Raw genomic sequence first — 22,036 nt, 5'->3', positions numbered from 1 at the left:
GAGAAATCGACGAAGGGATGTATTCCATAGCATTTTAGCATATACCATATAGAAATTCGTGTTTCGACTTTGTACCTACGCGCTATTTTGTTCCATTTTTCTACATACGGCATGTTGTTAGTTTTAACCGGGTATTCATTCATAATCATCATGTAGCTGAATTTGGTGATATCAAAAATTTTCAAAGCACAACATAATAGATACTTAACAGTTTTTGTGTTATAACAAATATGTAAAATGTTATATTAGCCTATAAATATAACTGTAAATGGAAAAATATCTAATGCTTACTCTGTTACATATGATGTAAATTATATCCTGTATTTCCTTCATTTAATATGACGAAAAATTAACAGTATACATTAGCACTTTGAAAATACACGTAATTTTTTTTCTGAAAACTGACTTCACACTTATAGAATTTCAGGAGAAAATTAAAAAGATATATCTTTTATTATTGTACTTATCAAATATAGAAAATTGTGCATTGGCACAACGATAACTCTTGACATGAGAATAAACCACTGATTAATCTATGTAACATGATTGAATTTTTATTTCTGAAGTATTTTGATATTATGTTTCTTGTGAATATTTAACTGAACATTATGAAAAACAAAAGTCTTTCTTTCTGACTAATGTAAGTATTAATTTCTAATTCGAAGAGATGTTGGGAGAGGAAAATTAGTTGCTATTAACATCACTATATTTTTTTGATGGTCGTTTATTAATGTTGAATATATCGATCATATATAATCAATAAATTAATATATTTTGTCAAAGAAATAATATAACTATTTTTAATTGTATTAAAGAGCAACCACTCAGACTGTCCCATCTCCATACCCTCTCATTAAAATGACAGGTTGAACGATCATCGTTGACCATTGATTGACACCGAGGTATCTATCAAAGTCGTTCCTCACGCTCAGGAAATGAAACTGTGTCTCATCCTCATGGTTGCGATAACTCTACTTTAGGGTAGAGAGATTGCGAAGATATACTACAGAAATGATCCTGTGAAGTATGATCTTGATTAAGTTTCGGACATTTCCGTCTCTTGAGCTCCATTGTATTGAATTCGCTAGGCTATTGGCAAATAGAGGCGCCCTCTATACTGTATATAGGTTTATAATTACAGGTAACCGGATTTATGGGAATTTGACTTACCTGTTATTGGTGATTAAAACGATTCAACAATATCTGAGAAGTTTTGCTTATTGAATGACCTGCAATAAATTGTAACAATATCAAGAATATTTGAAAAATAAAAACATAATATAAATAAAAATAGACAATATGTACCAATTATAGAAAATATTAATAATACTTTAAGTACTAAAGGTGGTTTTTGTAACTGTCGTAGATGTATTGTGGTTTATTCACTTTCAGCACCGGTGTCCCCTTTTTTAAACCAATATATAAAACAGGGACAATAATATTAATCATTAAAATACCATCAACAGTAAAGTAAATAAAACAGATAAAATAGAATAAGACTGAAGATAATAGGATAGTATACCAATATATATATATATATATATATATATATATATATATATATATATATATATAAATATAGTAGCAATTTACGACCATGCCCCAGCAGGATTCTAACCCGCGACTACCGCAACAGCAGGAGGACAGTCCTGTCGGCTTTATCACTGCACCAGCCAAGCCAGCTGCAAATATAATTAATTGTATTAGGAGCAACCACTCAGACTATCTCATCTCCATACCCTGTCATTGACAGGTTGAACGATCATCGTTGACTATTGATTGACACAGAGGTCTTATCAAGGTCGTTCCTAATAAAACTGTGTCTCATCCTCATGGTTGCGATAACTCTACTTTTGGGTAGAGAGAGTGCGAAGATATACTACAGAAATGATCCTGTGAAGTATGATCTTGACTCAATTTTGGACTTTTTCCAATTTTGTGCCCAATTTTGTTGAATACAGAGGGCTGGAGATAAATAGTCGCGCCATCGTATCTAAGAAACAAATATAATTGATGCAGTGATGTATTTTATTATATTTCTGCTCATTAACTAAGTGATTAATACAGTTAATGAACTCTAACTAAGATAACAGTTCATTAAGTAAGTATTGTGTAATAACTGTAGCTACTAGTTACTAATAACTATGTAGCCTAAAAAATGTAGATAATATATACTTTTTAATAAAAGTAGATAATATATATTACTGTATAATAAAAAATAATTAATAAATATGAAAAACCAAAAAAAAAGAAAAATTACAGTGATATCACTATAATTTTTGATGATCAAAATTGTTCATACAATTTTGAAATATGTTGGTCAAATTAATCAATAAATTAATAGGTTTGTTTGAAAAATATTGCGAATATTTTTAATTGTATTAAAAAGCAACCACTCAGACTGTCTCATCTCCGTACCCTGTCGTTAAATTGACAGGTTGAACGATCATCGTTGACCATTGATTGAAACACAGAAGTATCTATCAAGGTCGTTCCTCACGCTCAGGAAATGAAACTGTGTCTCATCCTCATGGTTGCGATAACTCTACTTTTGGGTAGAGAGATTGCGAAGATATACTACAGAAATGATCCTGTGAAGTATGATCTTGATTCAACTTTGGAAATTTTCCTATTTTGTCCCCCATTTTGTTGAATACAGAGAGCTATAGGTAAATAGTCGCGCCATCTGTACTGTACAAACGTTTCTAAATTCAGGTATCAAAGTTCATGGGAATTAGACCTACCTGTTATCGGTGACTAAAACGGTTAAAAAAATATCTGGAAAATTTTGCTAATTAAAAGACCGGTAATAGTTTCTCTAGCATGAATACTAATATCAATAATATTTAAAAATGAATATATGTTACAAATAAATATATGTAAATATATATTAATAAGAGTTATTTTTTCTAACTTTGTTTTGGACCTATTTTTAATTATACTTTCTTAATGTAGAAACATATTTTATAGCTCTATTTTAGCTCTATATATTAAACATAAACTTAAGCATTAAAATAAATATAAAATAGAAAAGGAATAAAAATAGAGGTCTAGAACACCAACAAGACATATTTGTCCGTATGTGCCAAAAAGGCAATTAATATAAATATAAAACATAATATAAAAATAATAAATTTCTTCCTTAATGAAAACTATATTTTCCCGTAATAGGAGCAAAGTGATATTGTCAATATCAGGCGTGAAAAAAAAAATTGGTGAAGTGAAACTGTGAAGTGAATAGCTCTCATGCATTTCATAATTTTTCATTTTCTTGTAACTTTGTTTTAGACACGAAGACGATTTAAACTCGCGATAAACGAAGTATAAAAGCTAATAGTTAGTAGAAAAAGTAAAAAAATAAGAAGAAAATAGGCTAGAGTATCAATATATAGGGACAAATAAAGGGACATCTCAACAAGAGCTTAGAACAAAATGAAGATAACATTTTTTTTATAAATTCCTTGTATATTTTAAAGTTTTCTTTTTACTTACCAACGAGGATTTGTCGGGACTGGACCTACCGGTTTAACGTGGGGTATGAAACACGGTCCTCGGCATCAAGCCTACCGACTAGCGAGTGGTCATCTTTAGATATCATCCGGTCTTATCCAGCCTGGTTACTGGCGTGACAGGGATCATTTTTCTAGCGTATTTTACACGCTTACCTAAGGACAATTACAAATGTTAAACAATCACAAACATAAATTCACGCCCATTGATTCATGATAAAATTTGTTCATATAAGATTTCATATTCATATAATAAATTTTCGGAACAGTAGGAGGACCGTCCTGTCGCCTTTACCACTTCTCCAACCAAGCCGGCATAGTAATTTTTGTAGTAATTGAAGTTAAATTTTACTATTATAGGAGTAAACTGATTATCTGAACTGTATGTATGAGTAATTGAAGTGATGTGTTCTTGTATTTCCGCACATGTCAGGTAGAATACAGTTTCTCGTCTCTATAGCTATTGCTACTTTGATCGCTCTTCTAATAACGGCATGCTGTTAGCCCTCACCAGGAATTCATTTATAATTACTAGTTTTGCAGCCGAATTTGTTGATATTAAATATTCTCAAAACACAAAAAATACATCTGGCAGTTTTTATGTTACACAAATTTGTAAAATCTTTTATTAGCCTAATAATATAATTTTAAATGGTAAAATAACTACAAATTTCTTTTTACGTTAAATATGACGTAAATCATAACCTATATCTAATTCGTTTAACATGATCAAAACAATTTATATATCTACAATATCATTTAATATAAAAATACATGGGTATCTTTGAGAAAATTTACTTCATGTTTATGACACTTTCGAAGTACATTAAAATATGTATTTTTATTTTTGTACTGTATTTTATGTATTTCTTTATTATATATATATATATATATATATATATATATATATATATATATATATATATATATATTTTATTTGAGAAATAATGTTAATATTTGTAGGCATATTTTAAAGCCACTGTTTAACGTGGGCTCCAAATCACGGTCCTCTGTATTAGCTCTATCGACTGACGAGTGACCCACTTAAAAAGCATCCCAGAAGACGACACGTCTTGCAATTCCTGGTTACTGGCGTGAGTTGAATTTTTCTTGTCGGATGTTACACTCTTGCCTAGGACAATTACAAATGTTAAACAATCACAAACTTAAATTTACGACAATGTCCCAGCAGGATTCGAACACGCGACTACCGCAACAGCAGGAGGACCGTCCTGTCGACATTATCACTGCGCCAGCCAAGCCGGCTATAAATATATTAATTGTATTAAAGAGCAACCACTCAGACTGTCTCATCTCCATACCCTGTCATTGACAGGTTGAACGATCATCGTTGACCATTGATTGACACAGAAGTATCTATCAAGGTCGTTCCTCACGCTCAGGAAATGAAACTGTTTCTCATCCTCATGGTTGCGATAACTCTACTTTTGGGTAGAGAGATTGCGAAGATATACTACAGAAATGATCCTGTGAAGTATGATCTTGATTCAATTTTGGACTTTTTTATATTTTGTGCCCCATTTTGTTGAATACAGTGGGCTGGAGGTAAATAGCAGCGCCATCTGTACTGTACATGCGTTTCTAAATACAGGTAACAAAGGTCATGGGAATTAGGCCTACCTGTTATCGGTGATCAAAACGGTTCAACAATATCCGGAAACTTTGCTAATTGAACGACCAGTAATTATTTCTCTAGCATAAAAACTAATATTAATAATATTTAAAAAACAAATATATAATACAAATAAATATATGCAATTATGGATAAAATTCTAATTCTAATTAAATTCTAATCAGTTATATTTTCTAACTTCTGTTTTCTGTTTTAGACCTATATTTAATTACACTTTCTCAATCTGGAAGCATTTTGTAACTAAGCTGCGCCAGCCAAACTGCTTTTTATATTAAAATAATCTCAATGGTAAAAGCAAATAAAATATAAAATAGAAAAGGAATAAAGACAGAAGACTAACATTACAATTCAAAAGTCCCCTGCATGTCTCATAGATGGCGCAACTAGAATTAAATCCATTATGTTTTAGTTAGCCCTAACCCTCAAAAGATGTGTGTATGAATTTGACAGCGGTCAGATGACTAGTTTGTGAATTATAGCATTTTTGTTATTGTGAAAAAATGGACAAAAAGGAATTTCGCGTCTTGATAAAATATTACTTTTTGAAGAAAAAAAATACAGTTGAAGCAAAAACTTGGCTTGATGCCGAGTTTCCGAACACTACTCCAGGAAAATCAACCATCAAGGATTGGTATGCTAAGTTTGGACGTGGCAAAATGAGCACAGAAGACGGCGAACGCAGTGGACGCCCAAAAAAGGTTGTCACCCACGAAAACATTAATCGACAAAATGATTTTGAATGACCTTAAATTGAAATTAAATGAAATAGCAGACACTCTAAAGATATCAACTGAACGTGAACATCGTATCATTCACGAATATTTGGGTATGAGAAAACTCTATGCAAAGTGGGTGCCACGCGAACTTATTTCTGACCAAAAACAACGACAACTTGCTCCATCATTTTACTCCGAAGTCTAATCGACAATCATCCGAGTGGAGTGCGCACGAGGATCCCGCTCCAAAGCGTGGGAAAACGCAACAGTCTGCTGGGAAGGATATGGCGTCTGTATTTCATTGACTACCTTGAAAAAGGAACAGCGACTATTACATACCGTTATTGGACCGTTTGAAGGACGAAATCACCGAAAAACGGCCGCATTTGAAGAAAAAGAAAGTGCTGCTTTACCAAGACATTGCACCGTGTCACAAGTCAGTGAAAACTATGGCAAAAATCCATGAATTGGGATTCGAATTGCTTTCTCATCCACCGTGTTCTCCAAATCTGGCAAAAAAAACTATAGTGACTATTTTCTGTTCTCAGATCTCAAAAGAATGCTAGCTGGGAAGAAAATTTCGTCAACTGAGGAGGTGATCGCCGAAACTGAGGCCTATTTTGAAGCAAATGATAAATGGTAATACAAAAATGGTATCGAGCAGTTGGAGGGTCGCTATAATCAGTGTATCACCATTGAAGGAGATTATGTTGAATAAAAAAACACAATTTTGCCAAAAAATTGTGTTTTACTATGGTAGGCCGGGGACTTTTCAATTCACCTGATGGAATACCAACAATACATATTTGTCTGTATGTCTTAAAAAGGCAGTTAATATGAATATAAAACATAATATAAAAATAATAAAATTCTTTCTTGTTGAAAACTATATTTTCCCATAATATTTGAGCAAAATAATATGCTCAGTACTAGCCATGAGAAAATAAAATTATTACAACGATTATTGTGTACACATTTTATTTTCAAAGTTTGTTTCTGTTAAAAATCTAAGATTGATTATTTTTTAATTTTTAGTGAGTTCCTTATTTATTTTTTGAATTCAGTTACATTTTTTTGTTAAAAACATTTCATTTTTCTCTTTTTATTGTTGGATATTTACCCAATAGATTACACTATTATTTTATTTAATATTACAATGCGTAGGCCAAGTAAAGCTGCGTATAAGGAGAAATAGTAATAAAGAAACAATGATTGAAAAGAAGGAGCGCTTCAGGCTCTCGGGATCCGCTACCTAGCCTAGGTGATTAGACAAATGTTCTAACTAAACAACAAAAAAATATTGTTATCACCGGATATCGAACCCGCGACCTCCCCTGAGGAGCTAAACGCTTTAACCATTACACCACGGAAGCAGTTGTCTACAATGTTTCTACGAGGTCCTATATGCTATAGTTTGTGATTGAAAAGCATACTGAATGGCTTTTTCACTGAACGACTTCCGACTTTCTGTCACATCAGCTCAGCAATAACATTATACACAAATATCTGATTATTTTAGATAAAAAATCTGTTAAAACTTTATACGTGCTTTTGAAATTTGAGCGCTACCCTCGATTTACAGCAGCAGATCCTAATTTGGTTCCAATGGAGTTCACCCCAGAGGGGCACTCTTTCGAATACAAAAAGAATTTTGAATTTTCTTAAAAATACGAAGACACGAATATATTTACCAGCTCTGAATAAATTCAGATCACATTAAAGATAAAAATAGTTTAGATATTGATTAAAGTCATGTGTGTTTTATATAAGTCCAAAAAAAGTTCGAAAATATTTAAATTTTAAATAGCATTTTATTTATATAATAATATGTGATAATATTTTAAAATATATTCATGAGATGCATATGAATATGGAAAAACATTTTTACAAAATAAAAAAGTAATTTTGCATTATTTGCAAGCGCTTATATAACTTTTGATATTATCTCGTTATATAGAGTAATGACCTGACCTTTTGTGTAACAAAACTTATTATCAACTTTAAATTAGGCTGCTTTGCAAAATTTCGTAATGTGCAATATGCTACGAATAAAAATGCAAATTTTAATAAAAATATCTTTTGTTATTATGTATTTTATTATATTTTAATATAAATTATGTACGATATTATTAAACATGTACGATATATGATTTTAAGTTTTAATTTTGTTAATATCCTATATTAGATTTTTACTAGATGTATTTAGTACAACTTAACAGTAAACAAATGTATTATTACACTTACATTTGGGTCAATTAACAAAAAAAATGGATGAATATATATTCCCAACCTAAAACTAAATTAGACTACTTAAGTTAAAATTAAGAGCAATATTTATATACTTTACAGGTATTCAGTACCTGCACATTGACCATTGCATTCTATAGAAACCTACAAATCACACTTGGAAATATGTTAATACTACGCGACGGATATACGCGACGGAATGGATTCTATAGACGCAAAAATGGCTACCACACGAATTAGCTGAAAATGATTTGCTAAAATTCCTTACTAGATATAAAAGAAAAGGCTTTGTGCTATATAGGATTGCGCATTGTCTGAATTACTTGTATAATACAAATACATATTTGATATTTGTAATTGAAGTAATTCTTAAAAATATAATATGTAATTGGTATTTCAAATAATTGATGCTGAGGTATTTACAAGTTAGTATTTAATGATAAATATATGATTTATGACGATAAAAGAGCCAATGTAGAAAAGAAGAAGAATAACTAGTAGATGGTGCTGTAATTTGTATCGATATTGTTAGAAAATGTATAAAAGACCAACGATGTAAATAAAGTTTCTCTTTTGTTCCAAAGCCATAAGATGTGTTACTAATTCCGTCCCGTTTCGTAACCGTAAAGTGATTCGTAACGTTTGCAATACGTAACAGGTCAATTGAAAAGTCCCCGGTCTACCATAGTAAAGCAAATTTTATTTGGCAAAATTACTTTTTTTTACGATTCAGTACAATTTGTCCTTTGCTTCAAAATAAGCCTCAGGTTCGGTGATTTCTTTCCAGTGAACTAGCACTTTCTTTTTCTTCAAAGGCGACTGTTTTTGGCGATTTCGTCCTTCAAACTATCCAATAATGGTCCTTCATTTTTCAAGGTAGTAATTGAAAATTATTCCATGCTCATTCCAAAATACAGGCGCCATAAACTTGCGAGCCGACTGTTGCGTTTTCCCACGCTTTGGAGCGGGTTGGCCCACTCGGATGACTGTCGATTGGACTTCGGAGTGAAACGATGGAGCCCTGTTTCATCTATTGTCACATATCGACACAAAAGCGCGGGTTTGTTACGCTTAATCATCTTCGAACACTGCTTCGAATTATCAACTTGTCGTTGTTTAGATCAAAAGTGAGCTCGCACGGCACCCACTTTGCACAGAGCTTTCTCATACCTAAATAGTCGTGAATAATATGATGTACCCGTTGAGTTAATATCTTTAAAGTGTCTGCTATTTTATTCAATTTCAATTTACGGTCTTTCAAAATCATTTTGTGGATTTTTTTAATGTCTTCGTCGGTAACAACCTCTTTTGGGCGTCCACTGCGTCTTCGGTGCTTATTTCACCACCTCTAAACTTAGCATACCAATCCTTAATGGTTGATTTTCCTGAGATAGTGTCCGGAAACTGGGCATCAAGCCAAGTTTTTGCTTCATATCTTATATTTTAATATCTTATCAACACGCGAAATTCCTTTTTATCCATTTTTTTTTCACAATAACAAAAGTTACTTCACTCAAAATGCTATAATTTACAAACTAATGATCCGACAGCTGTTAAATTTATACACGCATCTTTTGATGGTTAGGGCTAACTAAAAACATATAAATTTTATTCTAGCAGCGCCATCTATGTGTCAGGCCGGGGACTTTTTAATTTACCTGTTATGGCTATAAAACATCCGCATGAAATAATGTTCGATAACTTTGCTAAGAATACGCTTACCACTAGTATGTTCTAATAATCTGTAAAGCTGTTAACATACCACATGCACTGTATGTCAAATTGTCAAGTGTATTCTCAATTGTCATTTTCATTCCTAAACGATTATTGTTACGAAACTTTTATGTATTCATTAATTTTGTTAGTATTAATATTATTACAAATAGAGTAACAATTGTTTATATGGAAAACGGCCTATTTCAATCTCAGCTGCAGAATCGTAATTTAAGACATATTACTATTACTGCATCATAACTAAAGGAGAGTTTAGAAAGCAGATTTGATAAGATTTTTCAACTGTCACCTGAAATAAAAGGAGTCGTATTGGCGTCGTGCTACCAGCCTACATATAAAATATGTTGTTTGCCAGAAAGCACCACAGCAGGACAAAGGCAAATCATTTAAAACCTTACAATTCATGCCATAATATGACTTAACAGGATTGGCAGTACTAATAAAGAAAATGATTATTTGAATTGATTGCTAATAAGGCTAGTGCCCAACCACAGAAATACAATAAAAAGTTCCTAAACGATAAAAACAAAATGTTTATTACACTTGAAGGCTATTCAAAGACTCTGTGCTTGCCATGATGTCATTCTCCAACATTAGGCTGTTTATTTGTTTGTACACTTATAACTCAAATGATTAGCAGGCTGGTGTGGATTAATGCCGGTCTATTTATGTAACCTAATATGTGATTGTATTTTGTAATTTACATTTTGTATTTTAAATAAAAATAATAGTTAAAATTTGTGTTTTTTATCGGGTAATCAGCAATATGTAATGTATTACTGCTGCTGTTAGCTGCTAAATTGAATAAAATTGTTACTACAAATGTCTAACATACTGACGTCAATTTAACAAACTAAAAGACGTCTAGTAGCAAAAGGACAGCGAAATGTTGCAAGAGTTGTGAAGGAAGACTGTACATCTCGAATGGAAAGTTCGGAGATAATAATATCTATAAAAACTAGAGAACATATTTACCAAATTTTCTCAGTTAATGGAAGTGGATTAAATATCAGAACACATGCAAGACCTTAAAATTTATTTGTAGTTAATTGAAGTGAAATAAGGATTTGCAACTCTTTCTTGTAGTTAATTATTTCCTACTGTTCGACCATTTAGGCATTCGATTTATATCCGGTGCCGTTAAATAATTAGAATATCTCCAAAATAATCTGGTTCTATCAGTAATAAAAATAACGTGAATTGCACTAACCTAGCTAATCAAACTGTAATTATTCTACTTCCAAAATTCCGATTTTAAGGATTAATCATATACTATGGCGTCAAATTTTTAGAGAAAATTTTCCAATTCATTAGAATCGGAAGAATGAACCAGAAGATAAAAATTAATCTTTTACGCTGTATAAAACTTGCTGGCTTGTTATTGTTACATTCAGTTCATTAAATTTATTAGTTTTTTAGTTTAGTTAATTTTAACATTTTGATTTTCATATCTTTACAAATATATTTTCATAACTAAGTTAAAAATTTAAAAATAGAAGCACATGAAAATGTCCCTACTACATATTTAATGCCCTAGGATTTTTAATCACAATAGTATGTTAAAATTATATGAGAAACAAAGTGTTAAAATTCTATTTATTGCCATCTTTGGGCTGAAATAGTATTTCCAATTAGTAAACAAAAATATGGCGATATTATAGGAACCTAATAATATAGTTTTCTATATTTGTGCCAATTATTCTTTATTTAACATTTCTTTATATATTAATATTTAAGAGATTATAGAGTAGTTCAGGCGACTGCATAAGGTTTTATTTAAAATATATTGTTGTTGCTGATTAAGTTTAATTTTGTAGAGTTTATTGGTTGCATAAGTGTCGGATGTTTAGGAACCTTCTAAAAAGTACGTGCTCTCTTTTGAACTCCTCTCGCCATCTAGCGTCAATCTCGATAGTTAATGATACGGGACAAGGCAGGATGAGCGACAGGTAGAATAAAACGTTCTTCAGTACTTTTTATTGCATTGTTTACTGTTTTATCGTAAGATGGGGGAAAAAGGTTCATAGTTATATAAAATTTAGGATGTAGTAAGTATTATTGCAGTTTTATACTGCTCTTCTCTCAATGAGAATTAATTTTTATGTGGATTTTTTTGAGCAAATTCAACCTTTTATTAAATATATAATAAAATTTATTTGCTCTTATTATTTTTACCTCTCTTTGTAGTCATTTGCATATTCGAAAACTGTAAATACTTTTATATTAATTCATGGTTAACTATTATGTTAGAAAATCCACTGTTATAGATATTTAAACGTTTGTTTTGTAACATTTTGAATTGTAATTAATCGGTAGACGAATTCGGTTCCTGTTGTCTGCATTAGAATTTCAAATATAAAGATCTCCACCGCATGCATTAATAGAGCGGGGTTTATCTAGTGCTATAGACGAGTTTAATCACGCTATGCGGCGTACTAAAACTGACGCTCATTTGTTTTGCAAATGCAATGTTGCTACCGCTAAATGATTGACACGAATACTGACAGATTACTAATTAGGCGGGCCTTTGGACGGATGAAGATTGTTGCTTTCGACGTCGGAACATTCAGACATTGTTATCGTATCATTTGATTCAGCGTGGCGCTAAATGTATTAAGGTATTATTGTAAAACGACACGTATTGTATTTCACGTTGAGGATTTTGATTTGTACGCGTTGTCAGTATAATGGATGGCACAAAATTAATGTGTAGGGACTACAACAGCTGTGTGCTCCTTTATAAATTCGGTAATTAATTGAAGAAGATATACTTTATTATGTTGCTTTAAAATACCAACACATATTTTTGCAATTCTAAAAATCACGATGAATAATAATGAATTAATTTTTTTTAATAATTGGAAAATTATACATACGTAAAAGTATTGTACCACAATAAATTAATTTTTGCTAACTCATTTTGTTATGTTTTTAGGATCTCAAACCAACGTAATACTTATTTGAAGCTGTTCGAGGCTAACTTTCGTCAAGGAAGACGCCAGTATAAAAATTTTTGTTTGCTCAATATTACGCAGTCGACTTTTTTTTGCCATTGCTTTGACCACTGCGTCTACCAAGACCTCCGGAACGACTTCATTGCCTAAAATCGTGAACATTGTCTATTTATACCTGTTATTTTATAATGAAGTCAAAGTCCTTATAAGGCAATACGATATTTTATTAATTAATCACAATTTTTATTTCTACGTTATTCGTGTATTAGTTATTTATATAAAGTTTTAGTATATTTTCATTAACTATAGGAGTATGTGTTTGAAGTTTTTATTGGTAATTGCCGGTATTAAGTATTCATATTCAAATATTTTATTCTTATTTTTATTTCCAGCTAAGCTTAAGATAAAACTTCCCGCTATATTTAAATTATACTGTGATGTTGATATATTTACTAGCTATTAAGTTATATGAATGTACTGATTAAAGCGTTTAGTTATTTTTTTCGTCATTACAAACAGTTTAAATAACATTAACAACAGCTGGAGTCCGCTTAATTATTTTAGGATTTAAACATGTGATAATACATCATAACTAGTCGTTACCGACTTATGTTCTGTCTCCACAGTGACTTAGAACTAGATACTAATTTAGAAATATTCTCATTGGACCTTACTTAGTGTGCAATAAAATGAAATGAAATAAAAGTTAGTAGCATTTTTTAGTGTTTTTACCATTTAATATAATTGAATAACCAAGTACGCAAGATTACACTATTTGGTTATTTTCAGTTTTTCTCCTAGTTCAGTGTTATCTAAGTTCACTACAGAACACTTCAGTGTTGCAACACATGGGAACGGAGCTGTTCTTGATGTCTTGTTGCGAATATCTTAGTAGGTTCTATGACCGCAGGTCTCGGTGTAACTAATTTTTCCTATATTATTTGGTTTTATTATAACTAACTTATACTTATATTAACATAGTATTCGCATAAAATTTGAATACATAGGTGCATATTACATTTGCTTGCACAGCAACGACTTATTACGTAGGGATAATTTAGATTTTTATTAAAATAAACAAAGTAATTTTACTTGTATTTTTACACTAGATCTCTTTTTCTTTTTAATATGCTCCATCTTAGGAAGTCTTTTAAAAATGTATTTTATAATCTCCTTTTTAGCAACTAGGGTTCATCTGTGTTGAACCTACTGATTAAAGTGGCTTTTGAACCCGGAAGGCATCCGGTCTTTCCCAGCTGGTTACTGGTTTAACAGGGATAATCTCCATTTGCATTGCATTAAGGACAATCACAAATGCTAAAATATCGCAAACATAAATTTTACGATCATGTCCCAGCAGGATTCAGATCCGCGACTGTTGCAATAACAGAAGGACTTATTTATATTATTACTTGTGCTTTGCGTGATTCCTAGTTACTTCTTTGCTATCTTTCCCAATAGCAAGTATCGCAGTGTCATCAGCAAAGCAGCATTATATATTTGTGGTATGTCACATGTAAGTAGGTAAGGAACAGGACTCAAAACAGTGCCTTACGCTATACCTGCTTTTATTTCCTTCATTGTTGAGTAAGCTTTCTCTTTCTATAAACATTATGGTTGAGATGTAAGAATTTAAGTGTTTAGCATATTACCTTGGTAACATCTTATAGAGTTTGTACATGAGCCTTTATGCCAGAATTTACTGAAGGCTTGCGCTACGTGGATGAATATAGCTGAGTAAACATTTTTATCTTCATACAATTTTGAGTGAAGGATGCTTCTGTTGGCAATATATGATATATGAGACAGTAATGTATAAGGCAGAATAACAATTCAATTGAAAAGTCCCCAACCTGACACATAGATGGCGCTACTAGGATTAAATCCATATATTTTTTAATTAGCCCTAGTCCTCAAAAGATGCGTGTATAAATTTGACAGCGGTCGGGTCATTAGTTTGTGAATTATAGCATTTTGAGTGAAGCAACTTTTGTTATTATGAAAAAAATGGATAAAAAGGAATTTCTCGTGTTGATAAAATCTTCCTTTTTGAAGGGAAAAAATACAATTGAATCAAAAATATGGCTTGATGCCGAGCTTTCGTATAGTGGCTCAGGAAAATCAACTATCAAGAATGGTATGCTAGTTTTTGTGGTTCAAGTTTAGACGTGGTGAAATGAGCACTGACGACGGTGAACGCACTAAATTATTAAAAAATGTTGTTACCGACGAAAACATAAAAAAAATCCACAAAATGGTTTTGAATGGCCGTAAATTGAAACTGAATTAAATAGCAGACACTCTAAAGATATCAACTGAACGTGTACATCATATCATTCACGAATATTTTGCTATGAGAAAGCTCTGTGTAAAGTGGCTGCCTCGCGAGGTCACTTTTGATCAAAAACAACGATGCGTAATAAACACGAGCCCAATCGACAGTCATCCGATTGGACTGCACACGATGAACTCGCTCCAAAGCGAGGGAAAACGCGACAGTGGGCTGGCAAGTTTATGGTGTCTGTATTTTGAAATGAGCATGGAATAATTTTCAATGACTACCTTGGAAAATGGGGGACCATAAACAGCTACTATTACATAGCGTTATTTGATAGTTTGAAGGACGAAATTGTCGAAAATGGCCGCACTTGAACAAAAAGGATGTCACCAGACAATGCACCGTGTTGAAAATCCATGAATTGGGCATCGAATTACTTCCTCATCCACTGTATTCTCCAGATCTGGCTCACTATTTTCTGTTCTCGAACAAATGGTCGAATCGGTGATCGCCGAAACTGAGGCGTATTTTGACGCAAAGGAAAAATCGCACTACAAAAATGGTATCGAAAAAATGGAGGGTCGCTATAATCAGTGTCATCACCCTTGAAGGGTTGTTTGTTTTACTACGGTAGACCGGGGACTTTTAATTGACATGTTACTTTTGTATTACAAATACAAATTTTTACCAAGATGACCATAAAACGGAATAATAATCAATAGTAATTATCTTAAGGTTTTGAAATTTGTGCGTCCTTTCCTGAAGACACTGAAACGGTGATGCGATAGCAATGAAATTAAAGGCGAATTACCTTATCTAAAAATAGATTTGAAAAGTTGCCCGGATATGCTTAACAAGTGAATTAATTTTTTAAATGAGAGCTTAAAGAGGAGAAAAAGATTTTTATTCCAGAAAATAACTCGACTGGTTTTAGGGACGTTTTTTGCCAAGGGGTTTCATTAAGGCACATTTTAATAGTTTAATGTCGTTATGGGAGATGTAAACATCTTGACGACTAATATTTAGAAAGTTCTTTTATTTTATAAATTTTCTAATTTATATTACTGTTGGAAAAGCATTTCAGGGTTTTCCTAATGGACAGTTTTAAATTTTCGTATTCAAAACATCTAAGTTTCAAGTAAGCATCATTTGTCTACTCAAATCAAAGTTATTGAGCTTTGAAAATTAATATTTTAGAAGGTAAATTTACTCATATGTTGCTTTTCAACTTCCCAAAACGAAAAAACTCTCTAGGTTCATCTAAAATTTGTTGGTATTTATGAATGATCTATGTTAGGTGTTTGGTGCTTGCTGAATATGGGAATTAATAGAGTATATTATAATAGCAAGAATGTATATTTAAATAGAATGAATTTCTCTAAAAGGGCACCTTTCGATACCATTCATCAATTGGTTCGTTTTTTTTTATATCTTCGTAGTTGTGGATGTTCTATGCTCTATGTTTTGAATGTTGTAATAAAACGGAACAATGTCGGGTGAATATGATATTTTAAACATAACTCTCAATATAAAATATTTTGATGGGTTTATTAGATCAATTCTTTTTTTTAATTTAGTCATTACAAAACAATGACCACTTTGCTAATCACTTGTTCATTTGAGGCAAATCTATTTCCTGGAATATTGTATTGAGATGCGGAAATAACCATTTATATATGTAATATATGGTTGGATTCAAATTTCGAACTTAAAACCAGATTGCTATAATATTTTGGTTGCAACTTAGAATTACCAGATTAATTTATTGTGAGTGACTAATATATTGGCATATAAACTATCTTTATCTTTAGAACAAATTATGTTTACCCCTTACCTTACCCTTACCCCCTTGATCCCTTACGAGATTGAAGTTAAAGATAGTGTAGATCAATATATTTAATTGTTCTTTTGACAATAAATCTATATCAAGGGACCTATTTATTCTCGCCGTGTTGACTTGAAGACTGATTGTAGGATAAATGACCTTACAAAAATGGTTATTCCAGAAAATATTAAATCTATAACTGAAGTGACATTGCTTAGTGAATATGTGATTAAGAGTGAGACGAAAATATTAGTGGATTACAAATTAACTTAAAACGGTTTGAAAGACCCGTCAGTGATGATTTTGAGGGAGAATATTTTGAATATATGATAAAGAACTCATTTTGTATTTTTGTCCCGAAATATAAATGGTAATTCCCACTATTCACTGAATTTTATGCAAAATATTAAGTTGAATTGAATAAATGATAAATGATAAGTAATTAACATTAATACAAAACTGATTTAGCAGATGTCAGCTCTGATTTTGATTAATTTTAATGCAACTTGAATAAGTAGTGAATTTTGATAATTTTGATTTGAATGGAAAATATTTTGATGTGTAGTGAATACTTAACATTGAGATAAATTGGTTTAAATATTTTAACTCCGAGATATAAAAGGTAATTCTCACCTAAGTAAACTGACATAGTAGTTTCAAAGAAATATTCTAGAAATGATAATAACGCGACAGTTTATATCGACAAGAAAGATTATAAACCCATTTAAGGCGGTTTATTAGTTTCTCAACTCGGTATTAAATGCTTTGTTCCCCATTACGGAAATTGTGTCTTTTGTAGCTTCGGATAAATATCTATAGACTAAAGTTTGCTGCAAAGTAATAATATAACGTCCCAGATTAACATCCCGTTCAGACAGTATGTTTGGTTAGTTCAGATCTAGAGTTTCCTTTTCTAAAACTGTTTTATTAAAACTTAACACTTATATATTATTCGATTTTTAATTTTATTTCGAATTCTGTTCGGGTTTAGTTGGCGGAAATGTTTATTCTCTGTACTAATGTGTAACTAAATATTTTATAACAATTTTGTTTCATGCCTGCAGAAGCTAAAGAGGATCTATTTTTAACAGACTTCAAAAAAGGAGCAGGTTCTATGTTCGACTGTTCACCGATTTCTCCGTCCAAATTTCAAAGGCACGTAAAAAGTTTTCACATATTATTTTGGAAATTATCTCAACGCACAAGATACTGCGCAAAGGCACTGTAATAAGAAAAATAATAAATAATGGTTGCTTGTTCTGGTGAATGAAAAAAATAAATAGGATTGCAAAGGACAAACAATGGAAAATTCTGTATGGATGCATATAATATGGATAGTGTCCAATTAAGTATTAAGTACTATAAAAATATACCAAAAAGAAAAGGAGGTTTCCTAATAAATATTGCAACATATATTCATTATATTAAAACAACAATAATTTTTAATACACAAACAGACAAATAATTTTTTATTATCTATTTTTTTTACAGGGTTAACGACGTATTTTGAAAATGTTATATACAAATTTTAGTATTTAAATAAAGAAATTTTAGTATTTAAACAAAATATTTTATTAAAATACTATTTTCCAATTTCCCTACGTAATATAAATCATATTTATTTGTTCTGGCTTAAATCCAGGCGATGGAATACATGCCGCATAGCTGATCTCGGAGACTTGCACTGGAGTGACAAGTTTAACCGGGTTATGTGGGACTGCCTTTGGCCTTACCAATACACTAAACCAAAACCACCTCACCGTTGACCCCTGTAGGTTGTTACTACTACTGCATTCAATTTGAGGATACGTCACCCGCTAAATGGGCAGCCGTTATTGGGCACGAGGACCTGTCGAAAAAACAGATAGTGAAACTAACTATAAATTCGCCAACTTAGCTAATACAGCTAATACACGACTGGATGCTGCCGTAGGGGTTAGCGGTGACACGGTGCTAAACTCGTAGCATGTCCACCAGCTCGCGAACAAACGCGTTTTCAGAAGAACTTGAGTTGAGTTGTTGTTTGTGGAAGGATTGAGATACGAAGTGCGAGAATTTGATTATTTCTGACAAACAATGGAGCGTTTAAGATTCTTTTTACGTTAGTCAAGAGCATGGTGGATGTGTGCGGCCAGACTGTTGGCCTAATGGACGGGTGTATGGTGAGAGCGAAAACCGAATTGTTCATCAGGAATGATGTTGTTTTCTTTTGTAAAAGAGTTGAGAGCGTAGAGTATTGCCCGACAAGTTTTGAAATGGCACTGAGAAGGCTAATTGGCCTGTAGTCTGTAGTCAGATGGAGATGATTTTGCTCATTTCTTGGGAATAATCGCTATATGCGCGTGTTTCCTAGACGCCGGGAAATGTTTCAATCTCATGAAGGAGTTAATTATGTTTACCAGTTCCGCGAGCTGCTTATGTGGAAGCCTTTTTAATTGGGTTATCGATATTCCGTTGAAACCCAGACGATTTTTGTTTATAAGTTTGCCGATCATTGTCTGTAGAGACTTTGGAGACACGAGATGGTTGTGCAGAAAGGCTGGGGTGATCGGTCCTTTGATGGAGTATGATTCGTTGGTGACAGTGTCGTTGTTTTTAGCTTTGGTGTTTTCTGCGGGAGAGAGGCAATTCATCAGGGCCTCGTAGGTCTCGGCGAGGAGCTCGACCTTTTCTTGATCATTGAAGAAGAAATTTCCTCCATTTTCCGCTGACTTCAGGGGGGACGACCTTGTGCGTCTTCCCAATGAGGCATCTAGAAACACGCCAGAAAGATGGAGCACCGCCCAGCCTTTGGTCCGCGAGAAAAGAGTTCCATTTAATCGCTCGCCAGGTCGAGACGGCTTCCCTGACCCCCTTGCATGGTCAGTAATATAAATAATATTTTTAATCTTATTTTTTAATTTCCCATTGTAATAAAAAAACCCCCAGGTGGCTCGGGGGAACAAAACTTTTTGGACTTTATACATTCATATAATACGCATTCTGTGCCTGTCAATTCAGTGGTCATGTAAGAGACTATTTTTTGATTTATTTTGTCAAGAATACGTTATGACGTTGATAGACATCTATAGTGATGGTTTCATTTTATTTCATTAATTCGTAATACATTATATCTTGTCGGTTCTACTATTTGCATATACAAAAAGTATATGACTCTGCTGCAGTTTGGACTATATCATAAAGAAGCCTCAACATCAGATTGATTAAGTAGTTTGTGTACATATTGGCGATTACATGATCGAACTTATGTAACATCATTTTATCTCTTTTTAAATATAATAAAATTAGAAGGATAATATTGTCTGACTGTAAAACAACAAACGTTATTAATTTAAATAAAACAACTCGTCTTTGGGTATTTATTTACTGAAAGTAGAGAGAAAATAAATTGTATTTAAAAAACAGACTCTACTCTAACTCAAAACGAATTATATTTTTATGGTAAAAAAAGTTCATATATATATATATATATATATATATATATATATATATATATATATATAGATATATCTATATATAGATATATCTATATATATATATATATATATATATATATATACATGAACGAGAAAGAGCCGTTTCTTTAGACGGCTCATAATAATTTACCGCTCCATTCACGAGAATCACCATTCGAAAGGTAAAGCTCTGGAAAAAAGCACGAGATGCAATATACACAAGCAGTCCCTTTAAAAGATACTCTTTTCAGTTTTTTTCCCAGCTTTTATCTCACAGTCGGCATCACTACATACAGTCCTGTAACGTTATCTAAAACAAAGGCGTAAAATTCTGCGCAAATAATGGTCTCCTTTACTCCTGCGGTTTCGCGAAATTACTTTTTCGTAAAGACAAACATCGAGACAACAAATAATTGCGCGTTTCCCATTCAGGCCGCGGCCCAAAAAGAAAACTTTTTACGTTTTATGTTTGAATGGACAATGTTTCAAATGGTTTCCTTTATTCGACTCAAGCCGGCACGTCTGGAACAAAGCAACGTCTGGAAATTATCCAGATCGACAATTAGGTTTTATTAATATTTTAGGGGATCTACTGTAACGTTGGGACTATTTTTGTTAATGTTATTTTTTGGGGAGAATAAATATAGGAGAAGTGCGGAAGTATTAATTTTTTAGTAATCAACATTTTATATCTACTGATACATTACTTTGTATAACTTAATTAATATAACGTCTTGTGTGGTTTTGAAAGGACTGGGGTAATGTTTCAGAACACTGAATACCAGACCGTTACTTCGAATTACCTAAACTCTCAGAATAGCAATTGAGAATAGCAAGAACAAACATTTTGATTGATTTTTTCGATTTTCTTAGTTTCCCAAGGTTTGTTCAAACCTTTTGTATATAAAAATGTTTTCATTGAAGTTTGGCCGAATGATAATTTTAAGATTTTTCTGATTAGTGATAAATATGAAATATTTTTGACAAAAAAATTGAACTAACTTTAAAAAACAAATAAAAATCCTACTTAGATTTTTAACACAAAATGGGTTTTATAAAATTAAATTATTAATATGTAATGAAATAAAAAATAAATAAGAAATGTATTTAACGTATCTACTAAGCGTCAATAATTTGTATTCTACTATATACACACAATTCAGCTTAATACTTACCTAAAGCTATTTATCTATTTACAATATTATTTTAACTACTACCAACTGATCACTTTGACGTCAGTGCCGAGCAAAATATTAGATTTGTTTTGTTCGTAATTTAATTATGTGTATATGGTACAAAATTTTATTATTATTATTGTATTTTTTGAGCTCAGCACCGACTTCAAACTGATCATTTGGTAGTAGCTAATATAATTCAAAATTCCATAATTGACGGAGAAATCGGCGAACATATTTTAACAAACATTAATAAAAATATATATACAGCCGAACATTGAACCTCCTCCTTTTTTGAAGTCTGTTAAAAATTATTGTTTTATTTAAAAAGGGTGCGGTAGTTAAATAATTAATAAAGATTGATTGAGAAAATATAATATAACTATTAAGAGATGGTTATTCCATTTCTCCCTAAAATCATATCAATCAGTCAGTCAATTACAAAGGTCTTATTCTACGATAGGCACTAGGGGCTTAATATCTATGTCA

The 22,036-nt window shown here is 31.9% G+C and overlaps 3 non-coding genes and 1 pseudogene across 3 annotated transcripts; all 4 read right to left on the bottom strand.

The window, feature by feature from the left end:
* Positions 1-819: 819 nt before the first annotated feature.
* Positions 820-1,034, bottom strand: LOC143189354 (small nucleolar RNA U3). Its single transcript, XR_013003816.1, has one exon. It is a non-coding gene; the product is annotated as a small nucleolar RNA U3 (small nucleolar RNA).
* Positions 1,035-1,712: 678 nt separating this feature from the next.
* Positions 1,713-1,910, bottom strand: LOC143189356 (uncharacterized; annotated as a pseudogene).
* A 481-nt stretch (positions 1,911-2,391) lies between these two features.
* LOC143189352 (small nucleolar RNA U3) lies at positions 2,392-2,608 on the bottom strand. Its single transcript, XR_013003814.1, has one exon. It is a non-coding gene; the product is annotated as a small nucleolar RNA U3 (small nucleolar RNA).
* A 2,196-nt stretch (positions 2,609-4,804) lies between these two features.
* LOC143189353 (small nucleolar RNA U3) lies at positions 4,805-5,014 on the bottom strand. Its single transcript, XR_013003815.1, has one exon. It is a non-coding gene; the product is annotated as a small nucleolar RNA U3 (small nucleolar RNA).
* Between the last annotated feature and the right edge of the window lie 17,022 nt (positions 5,015-22,036).

This window comes from Rhynchophorus ferrugineus, unplaced genomic scaffold, assembly GCF_030347505.1.
Source record: "Rhynchophorus ferrugineus isolate W39M unplaced genomic scaffold, kcgeb_rfMv2 rfM1, whole genome shotgun sequence".
NCBI classification, from domain to species: domain Eukaryota; kingdom Metazoa; phylum Arthropoda; class Insecta; order Coleoptera; family Curculionidae; genus Rhynchophorus; species Rhynchophorus ferrugineus.
Note: the sequence above shows the minus strand (reverse complement) of the source record. Positions and strands in the feature narration are given on the sequence as shown.